Here is a 10343-nt window from a genome sequence, read left to right as displayed (position 1 = left end):
TGTGCATACTGGCGTGGAAAACTATCTAAGATACAAAAAGGAAATAAAGTAATATGAATAAAATTCACATAATAAATGCCAATCTGTGTTCAAGGGCTGATCTTGCTCTCTCTCTCTCTCTCTCTCTCTCTCTCTCTCTCTCTCTCTCTCTCTCTCTCTTCAGACTATACACGAGCAAGAACAGAGAAATGGGATGTGAGAAACATCCCTTCTTCCCATTAGAACTTTCTGTTCTGTTTTAAACCTCATATATTTACACTAAAAAAACTAAGCAAAAAAATTCGATTAAAACTAAATGTTATAAAATGGCCCTGTGACACCCGCAGAGAGGATGGGTTGAGACAGATGACTGGAGAGAGGCGAACAGCTCAGGTTCTGGGAGACACATTTCAGATTCTCTGAAGTAACCTATGAGGGGTGCACTATCATCCAACAAAAAGGAAGAAGCTGAGGTTTCGGGAAGTAAGGCGCTGCCCAAATTCCCAGTGCGGCCCAGAACTGAACTGAGGTGTGTCTCACCACAGCATCCTCCTTCCTCCTAACACACCAGTCCCACATCTCTGAATAGTGTGGGACATAAAGCCATTGTCTGAAGGCTGGTCACCACCACGCCAGAGCAACACAGGCGTCCCTCACCTGCACACTTTTTTTCTGAGGAAGACTGAGTGATTCACACTCAATTAACCCTTTAATCACACTGAAATTTCAGATGCACAATTTAAATGGACCGTTGCAACGGCTAAAAGCAAGTCTTAGTCACCCTGTTACAAAACATGCTCCTGACATTTTTCTCATGAAGTTCTCATTAGCCTATGTTAATTCTCATGGGAAAAAAAAAAAAAAAACAACAACCCTAGCTTATGGCAATTTAACTGCCCTCATGCTTGGGACTGGGCTGAAGGACTCTCACATGCTAGGCAAATGCTCTACCACTGGGTGACATCACTATCAACAATTTCCTGACTTGATGCTGCACCATAGTCAGGCAAACGTATCCATTTGATATTTAAGAACCTTGGAGCAGCCTTGCAGGGCCTCCCTTCTGAAGTCCTATTCTTTTATTACAGTATGTACTTGATACAAGACATGGTGTTCACCTCAACACTTTAAGCCTGGCAAATTTTTCCCTGCTAGCCCTGTTTTCAGGTACCAGACCCCTTAGCTGAGAGCTATCTGCCCACATAAGGACTGGCCACAGATGGTCCGAACAGCTCTGTTACAGATCAAAATTGGAAATAGCACAAATATCCATGGCTACACATCCAGACTGTGGAATATTAGTCAGCACTGAAAAAAGCTGCAGCACTGACTTGGTAGATCTCAAATGCATTACACAAATCAGCCACAGCACTGACTTGGTAACTCTTCATATTCATGAATTCTCAAGTTTTTAAATTCAACTAACCATATGTAGAAAATATTTAGTAAGAGCAACTGTTCTAAGGAATAGCTAGGCAGGAAGCTTGAAATTCTATGTACCATTGCATAGCCAGGGATTATGCTTGGTGGAAGCTGGTGAGTTGGGCAGCTACAGAGGGGCAGTATGGGAGACCTTAGGGATGGTAAGAAGTTTCTATATCCTGTGATGGCAATGGTGGTTCAAGAATCCACACACGATAAAACGATACTGAATTGTACACATACTGTAGCAATGCCAAACTTCCTGTTATGATTCTGTACTGGAGTTATATAAATATACAATCGATGGAGAAAACTGGGTAAACAGTAGGTGGGATTTTGCAGCTTCTTGAAGATCTATAATTGTTCCACAATAAGAAATTTTAAAAAGAGATCTGGTGAAAATACACAGCGATTCCACCCCTTTCCTGTCTGAATGCTTTCATCAGTGACTTTGAGAGCTTGATTTACGTCCTTAGCACAAGGGCAGACAGCAAGCCCTCTGGCCCACTCTTGGATACCAGACACACCTGCAGGCTTCTGCTCAGCAGCTCCATCTGCCTTAGCTGATGTCCCTGTCCCTTCTACTCTTCAAGGACCTACTTTTCATGCAAGGTTCCCTACTTGGCCTTTCCCTTTAAACAGCACCAAGCCCTCCTTCCATTTTGTGTAGAAAGCTCTCCTCCAAGCTCCTCAGTGGTAGAGTCTGTACCTGGCTAATTTCTGACCCCTGGTCCATTGCTCAGCTCAGGCATTGTCAGTTTAAAGTGAAGCTTAGTAAAGGGATAAGTGTGGGAAGGCAGTATGGAAGGTTAAGGTCAGGTCTCAAGCCAGGCTCCCTGTGGAACAGTTACTTATCCAGTGCCAAGCAACTACCCTCATCTGTACAACAGAGATGAGCACAGAGCTTCAGGACACCTCTAGCTGTGAGTCCAGCTCAGCCGAGAAGGCACTATGGCTTGAGTCCACCCTCGATCTCAGTGGGTGTCATCTAGATTCACCTGGTATGTCTCAGGACACAGAAACTCTATATTACACTGCAGAGATGGCATCTGTAAAACCCAACCATGGAGACAACTCCAGAACCACCAGCTGCTTCTGCAAGTGAACTACCAGGAAAACAGAAGAGAAGCAGGAAAAGCAACACACTGAAGAAATTTTGCTGAGTGTGGTGCCTTTTGACTATAATTCTAGCACATGGGAAGCTGAGACAGAAGGATCGCCATGGATTTGAGGCCAGCCTGGGCTACATAATGAGTACGAAGTCATATCTGAAAGAAGAAACAAACAAACAACCCACACAACAATAAATACCATAAAAGAAAAAATAAAAACCAACAGAGAACTGAAAAGACATCGACCAAGAATCACAACAAAAACTTGGCTCTACTTTCAAGTGATTACAGCGACTGTAAGATACACAAGATACCTAGAAATTTGAGTTTTGACTGGTTAGTTGATGCTATGAAAGAATTACTGCTTTTAAAAGTTTAAGAGAGCCCTTGTCTTTTAGGGAAATAGACAAAAAAGTTCATGGACAAAACAATGGGGATGTCGAGGATCTGTTTCAATACGGTGTGAGGAGGTCAGGGATGGAACAAGGCTGCCAGAGTTAAAACCTGTAGACACTAATGCTAGGCTGTTTATTTTTTAACAAATTTTAAAGTTCCTGACATAAACAACTAACAGACTGCTGCTGAAATCAATTCACACAGAGGTCAGGTATAAACCATTAATAATTATTTTTTTTAATAAAATTGCCACCTTTCTAGCCAGGTGTGAAAGATAATTTCATATGTAGACAAATATAGCAGCCCTACTGATAAATTTATGGTTTTCTTTTAAGATCAGATTTTTGTTTTATCTTATATATAATAAGCTTTTAAAATTGGTAACTCATTAATAATTACTTTGTTTAGCATTTTTCTTTGTACGGAAGGTTAAGACTGTTTTTTTTTTTCATTTGAAACTGACAAATTCAAGTATACCCTTGACCATTCATAAAGGATAGAGCAAAGTATCCGTTAACAAGTAATTATAAAGTCCTGAGACCCTGCAAATTAAAACCTCAGGAAAACCAAAGCTCTCCGGAGATTATGCCCCAAAAAACGACAATTATTTTTAACTATGCAGGACTCTTCTGAAAGGGAGGAGAGAAACATTTATAGATTGGCTATTGTTCTTCCAGAACAAATCGAAAGCCCTACACACAAATAGAGCTGAGAACCTTAGACTGAGGGCAATCTGGGTTCAGGTTCGCACTGACTGTCCGCGCTGAAGCAGACTGCCAAAGCACTGAGCCTCCATTTCTTCCTCTGTGGAACCCAGTGTGCAGCCACACTCAAATGAGTGCCTGGCTGGTATCTGGGGAACAGGGCCTAGCTCCTCTGGCCTCGGGCTACGTTCCTGCTCCTCTAAGCTTCTCCCTCCCACACTGCCTGCTCAGGAGGTTAGCAGTGCTGCATGAGGTCCGCATTGGGCTTGGCACCAAAAAGCTAGTCTTAATTAGCTACTGCCAACACTGAAATATCAGAGTCCAGAGACAAACTTGGAATCCTGGCTTTTACAAAACTTGCTGAACGAAGCTCTGGACCTCTGGGGTCTCCAGGACTCCATAAAGCCCCACAGTTGCCCTGGCTCCAGACAGAGCAGAGTTCCTTGTTGATCTTGCCCTTTCACTTTCTGTGTCTGTCCCTGCTCAAGGCCCTCCAGCACCCCCACCCCACACCCTCCATTTCTAGAGCACAGACCCTTCACTACAGCTGGTGTCATATCCTGTCCTAGAACTGTGCGCATGCCAGTCTGCTCTATGGGGCTCTTGGACTCTCTGGGGGAAGGTACCCTGTTGCTATCTCCTTTGTGTCCCCAGAGCCCAGCAGAAAGCATGACCTAGATAATACAGAATTCAGTAGATAACTCCTGAGTGTGTGGAAGGAAGCCCGAGCAAAACTCTTACTAAAACGTAATTTTTTTTTTATCACAAATTGTTCTGACAGCTACTAGAAAGAGAGTAAAAACATGAAAATATTCACAAAGTGAGAATGAGAGTCTGTTTGCTTACAAGTTTCACAAGTTAAAAGTCACCAACAAAATGGACAAAGCAGAGATAATAATAGGCAGGGATGGTCTTACTGATTATTCACTGATCTGACTCTACAGACGCGACAACTACCTGTACTCACCACGCTATACAAAAAGGACAGGGCAATAAACCAGACAGCATCAAACCAGAGTAGGTACTGGACGGAAAATTAAAGAAACTGATGAGCGAGAATGACTAAGCGAGGGAAAGGGGTGGTCAAGCCAGGCCTCGCCAATAACAAGACACTGAACCACAGGAGGAAGCAATATGAGAGAGACAGCTGGGTAAAAATCTTATAGACAACTCTGAACACAGAAAAATCCAAGTGCAAAGGTCCTGAGGTAAATAAATGATTTTGGCATGCCCAAGGCAGGTGAGGTTAGTAGGATAGGAGAGCAGATCTCTGCTTCTGTTAAAAGGGGAAGGAGTGGCGGAGGAGGTGGGCAGGGCCCACTCTGGCTTTTGGGCACTGAAGATGAATGACAAGGCACGGGAGGGGGGGCAGAAGTGGGGGAGGACTCTAAGCGGATGAGGGAGAGTTCCTACGACACTCACACCAGCAAGGGAGCATTTATTTACCCACTCAGATGCCCTCAAATGTGCGCCTTAGGCGGCTCTGCCCTAACGCTTTGAGACAGTTACACTGCCCGATAACAACCCCGACCAAACCCTAGACATTCTACCACTACCCCCCGAGGGGAAAGCAGAGGGCCAGTGAGGGTCGCAGTCACCGCCAAGGTCGTGGGGACCAGAGCCCAGGCTCCAGGGCATGCATCGGGGTGCAGCGGCGTGCCTCACAGCTGGAGGAAAGGCGCCCACAGATCCCTGCGGGCAGGTCTGCTGGGGCCGGGCCAGACAGCCGGCCTGCAGCCCTGGGCTGCACACGCCAGGCGGGAGAGAACGACCGCGGAACCGTGGATAGCCGGGCAGTACCGAGCAGTCCACCCCCTGAGCCCCGCACCCCAGGCCCTGCGCGGCCCGAGCAGCCCCGCCAGGCCTAGCCGCCCGCCCGGCTCACCTCGGCTCCGCGCCGCCGCGCCGGAGGCAGAGGGAGGGCACGCTGGCGGCGATGCGTTCTGGCGGCACCCAGCTCCACGACCCGGACCCGGTCGCCCCGCCCCGCTCTGCTCCGCCCCGTCGCCGCCGCAATGGGTGTGAGGGGCGCGGGGCGCTGCGACCCTTCCGGTCCGGTTCCCTTCTGCTCCGCTGCTGCCACCGCCGCTGCCGCTGCCGCCGCCGCCGCCGCCGCCGCGGCGCTCAGTCTGACGGATTCTCAGACCAGCCAATCAGAACAAGGATATCCAGGCAGGCGGGACCAATCAAGGCTGGGGGTGGGTCAAGGCTGGGCAGTACGGGCGTGGCTGGAGGCTTGGTGTGGGCGGGGCCAGTGGCGCGCTCTGGATACCCTAGTGCAGAGTGGCGCCCCCTAGGCGGCTCGCCGTCTGACCGTCTGCTTGCTGTAAGCGCGTCCCCCAGTGTGCGCAGAGTTAGGGATCCAGGTCAAGCTAGGACCTTCTCCTGAGCCCGCCCTCCAGGGCCAGGAGACCCGCATGCGCCGGAGAGGGTGGGCTAAGGGGAGCCAGAGCCGGGGAGGGGCGAGGCGTGACTTTGCTACTACAGTGTAGGAGCCATTGTCAGGCCTCGGTGGTAGCAGGTGCAAATGGAGAGGCGACCTGGAAAAGGACTAGAGACAACCGGGTTAGACAAGAGTTCTGGGCAGGATCAAGGACTTGAAGCCTGGCAACCTGGAGTACAACGGCCCCGGAGGAAGAGCCAGGACAAGCGGGGGGGGGGGGGCCTTGGGGTTTGTTGCTCACTAAGGCAGATGCCACACTGAATGGGATCATAACAGGGGTGCAGCCAGATGTCCAGAAGGTGGGGGTTGGTGAGACGGTGACCACGACCCTGATGAGTCAGTGACAGGTATAGCCTAAAGAGGACTCTTGTAAGAGACAAGTTTCTGCTTTGGTGTAGAGGGGTGAGGAGGGTGTCCGTCCAGTGCTGAAGGACGTCTAGGCAGCGGGTCTTTAACACTGTTGCTTTTGTTGACGCTTCTGCAGCTCTCTGGCTCTCAAGTAGGTTCCAGAAGGTCTGAGGTGAATCAGATGTTTGGAAAGCACCGAATTTGGGATTCTGACTACTCTGTGTTTTGATAGAAAGGCTGCAAGTGAGACAGGGACGTTGAACACAGTGAAGGAAGCTCCGAACAGGTTAGGTTGAGGACTGGCCTGTAAGGGATTGGAAAAATGGAGACAGTAGTTGACAAGTGGTGTCTATGGTGGTAGAGCTGTAGTCACAGGATACCAAGGGGTAGCCAGGGAGAAGGACTCTGCGTATAGGAAGATCAAGAGACTAGGAGACCCCATGAATCTCGGCAGAATTTGAAGAGAGCTGTGACTGGTTTCAAGCACTGAACTAGGGTGGTGGAGCACAGAGGAGCAGTGGGGTGGAGAAGGGGATCCAGACAGTCACAGTGTCTCTGACTTATTCTGCTTTTATATTGGTGTGACAAGGCACAGTGACCAGAAAGCACTTCGGGGAGGAAAGGGTTTATTTTGGCTTAGAACTCTCAGGTCACACTCCACCATTGAAGGAAGTGGGACACTCAAGGCAGGAACCTGCAGGCAGGAACCAAAGCCGAGGCAGCGGGGGAAGGCAGCTCACTAGGTCAGGGATGGAACTGCCTCCAGTGTGCTAGGCCCTCCCACATCCATCATTTGTGAAGAAAATGCCCGCACAAACTTTATTACAGACCAGTCTTATGGAGGCATTGTCTCAGTTAAGTCTCCTCTCTTCCCAGATAGAACTAACTAGGTCAAGTTGACCAAGCCCAACCAGCAGAGTCCTCCTTTGGCCACCCCCATGCTGGCCACCAGGGGAAGTATGGTTTATTCCTGTTTAAAAGTCTCCTAGTTCCTGAGTGCACTGCATTGAGAAAGGTTCTTTTTGTGAGCGTCTGTCCACACCCGTCCTCACCTCGGCTCTTCCCATCACTGCTTTAGGAGCCCCAAAGAAAACAGAGCCTGCAGTTGGCATTACTAAAAACCGGCACAGCCTGGCTATCATTGTTTCAGTTTCCCTGAAGAACACCAATGAATGCTTCCCCTCAGATTAGAATCCCTAGACATCCAAGTAAGTAACCGCAAATCATCATGGGTATGTTTACCCAGTAAGTTTTCCATTCAGATTCCGTTCTTCCTACAGATGCTGCTCTTTGTTCTGATTTTTTTTTTTTTTTTACAAAATAATGGTGGACATACTGAGGTGAAAATGACAGGATGAAGGTAGAATGACGGGAGTCCATGGTTTGAATGAGTGCACAGAATCCTGGTCGAAACCTCTAAGTGCAAAGGTCCCGCCAACAGGGTATTGTGTCGTGGGCTCCATACATGGACACTGACACCTGGTCACCCTGGCCGGGCAGGGAGAGACAGTGGAGGAGGAACTCTTGGCAGAAGGAAGTCCTTACCGAGGCTGGAAAGCAAAGCAAAGGGCTGGGTCTGAGACTCTGAAACACATTTGGGCCAAGTGCTCAGAAGCGGGAGGGACATGTATGCTGTGTCCACAGAACCACAGCTACCTGTACTGGCAGGAGAGGTAGGTAAGGAGATTGGAGTGATGCAGCCCTTGGGGACGGAGTGGCTTTGGTGACCATGGGCTGATGGGCCCATAGGCGGCCTTCCTTCATCGCTCTGCTTTATTGAACCAAATGGGTAAACGGTTGCTTTTGTGCCACCTCTGCGTCATTTAACATGGAAAGGGATTCCAAAACGAAAGCAGCAACTCCATTGTTGGGTTCTCTTCCCGAAGGGCAGTGGTCCTGAGGAACTGGGTGGAAGATACCCCTTCAGGTAAAGCCCCAGTTTTTCTTCACCCTATTCTTCCTGTGGCCCTTACCTCTCTGCCTTTGCAGCATGATAGGCTGGAAATTCGGCTATGGAGGTAAAGGGCAGCCGTTACGGGTGGTAAGCAAGGAGCTACGCGTGATGTGATTCAATGTGCATTTTAGAAAGCTCACTAAGAGCCTGGCGTGGTGGCACACGCCTTTAATCCCAGCACTTGGGAGGCAGAGGCAGGCGGATTTCTCAGTTTGAGGCCAGCCTGGTCTACAGAGTGAGTTCCANAAAAAAAAAAAAAAAGAAAGAAAGAAAGAAAGAAAGAAAGAAAGAAAGAAAAAGAAAAAAAGAAAGCTCACTAAGACTTGTAAGATTTGAAGAATGGTGGGCTAAGACCACAAGACCAGTTGAGAGCTACAGCAAAGGCCATTTTGAGAAACTGAAGCCTGGGTTGGGGCTATGGTAGCAGGTGCCAAGAGAAGAGAATTGATTTTTAAATTGCTTCAAGACTTTAGGGGAATATAACCAATCTGCAATGGGCTATCACTACATAGCCACTAGGAGTCGTGCACTAAAATTTAATATCAAGTGTTGATGGTGACATGAAGCAGTTGAAACACTCATGCCCTGATGGTGGGAAGGCAAAATGATATAATATTTTTGCAAAATAGTACAGCAATTTTGGATTGAAGCTGAATTCTACTGTACATACCACCCAAGCATCAGAAGGCATGAGTCCTGGGGCTTGGGGTGCTAGGATAACAGGGATTTGTCAGAGGCCTGCTTCTATGCAAGCTCTTCCTTGGCTTGTGTTCCGATCTAATTCTACTTATCAGCAATACTCCCTTGGGCAAGGGATTAGCTCCTCTGTGCCTAATTCTGTGGGAAGCAGTAAAGACAGCAATTATTGCCTGTTGGGGATGCTGCTCTGCCTCCCTGTCCTCCGTTTCTACTCTTTTCAAACATTTCTTCCCTTCTCCGCTACTGCTACCACTGCTGAGGAATCTAACTGAAGAACCAACTGGGTTCTGTAGAGGGAAAAAAACTGCACATAAACCAATAGGGACAAGTATTGTCTGTCTCTCTGTCTGTGTCTCTGTCTGTGTCTCTGTCTCTCTGTCTCTCTGTCTCTCTGTCTCTGTCTCTGTCTCTGTCTCTGTCTCTCTCTCTCTGTGTGTGTGTGTGTGTGTGTGTGTGTATTTACATGAAATATCAGAGGCAGGCCACTTTATAAAGAGAGCCAGGATCAGGGACTTAGCTCAGTAGTGGAGCACTCACCTACAGTAATGGTTCATTTTTATCCTGAATTTCATTAGATTGAGATCTGAGTGGGAAATTGGTAAAATGCACATCCAGATGTGTCTCTGGAGCTATTGCCAGAGACTAGCTAAGGGGAGAGCACCCACCCTGAGTGTGCGTGGTACTAAATAGGTTGGGGCCCCAGTGGAGTAAATGAGGAAAGGCAGCGTAAGCCACTGTGTGCGCGTTCCCTCTCTCTGCTTCCTAGCAGCTGTGATGTGCACTGCCCTGCTCCTCCCTGTCTGTCCTCCCTGCCAGGATGGAGTGAGTCTCTGAAACCACGTCCAAAGGAAACTCTCTCCCCATTTGTTTCCGTCAGCTTCTTTACCACAGTGATAAGAATGAGCTGCACATAGCAGGTGGAAGGCTCTGTCTGGTGCAGACCCCAGGACCATAAGACAAAACTGAACTAGAAACCCCAACCACAGCCATTAAAGAGAAAAGGGGAGGAGAGTGAGTGATAATTCAAAGGAAGACCAGAGTTTAGTCCCCCAGACTCCCATTTTAAAAGCTAGACATGTGCTTTTAATCTTAGACCTAAGGAGGCAGAGACAGGCAAATTTGGGGCTCAGTGGCCAGCCAATCTACCTTAATTGTGATTCTGAGGTCCTGACAAAAGACCTTGTCTCAAAAATGCATAATGCATGGCATCTGAGGAGGAATAGCACCCAATGTTGACTTCCAGTTGGTGACTACATGCACACACACACAAGCTACACAAACCCACA

The 10343-nt window shown here is 48.2% G+C and overlaps 1 protein-coding gene across 4 annotated transcripts in view; it reads right to left on the bottom strand.

Annotated features, from left to right (window-relative positions):
- The window catches only part of Mapk9 (mitogen-activated protein kinase 9), a 41553-nt gene extending 35812 nt beyond the window's left edge, over window positions 1-5741 (bottom strand). For all 4 annotated transcript variants that reach the window (XM_021213954.1, XM_021213959.1, XM_021213956.1 and 1 more), the window contains exon 1: window positions 5499-5741. The gene's annotated coding sequence lies outside the window, so the exon portion shown is untranslated. The remainder of the gene's footprint in view (window positions 1-5498) is intronic.
- Between the last annotated feature and the right edge of the window lie 4602 nt (window positions 5742-10343).

Source organism: Mus pahari, chromosome 14 (assembly GCF_900095145.1).
Source record: "Mus pahari chromosome 14, PAHARI_EIJ_v1.1, whole genome shotgun sequence".
Lineage (NCBI taxonomy): Eukaryota > Metazoa > Chordata > Mammalia > Rodentia > Muridae > Mus > Mus pahari.
Note: the sequence above shows the minus strand (reverse complement) of the source record. Positions and strands in the feature narration are given on the sequence as shown.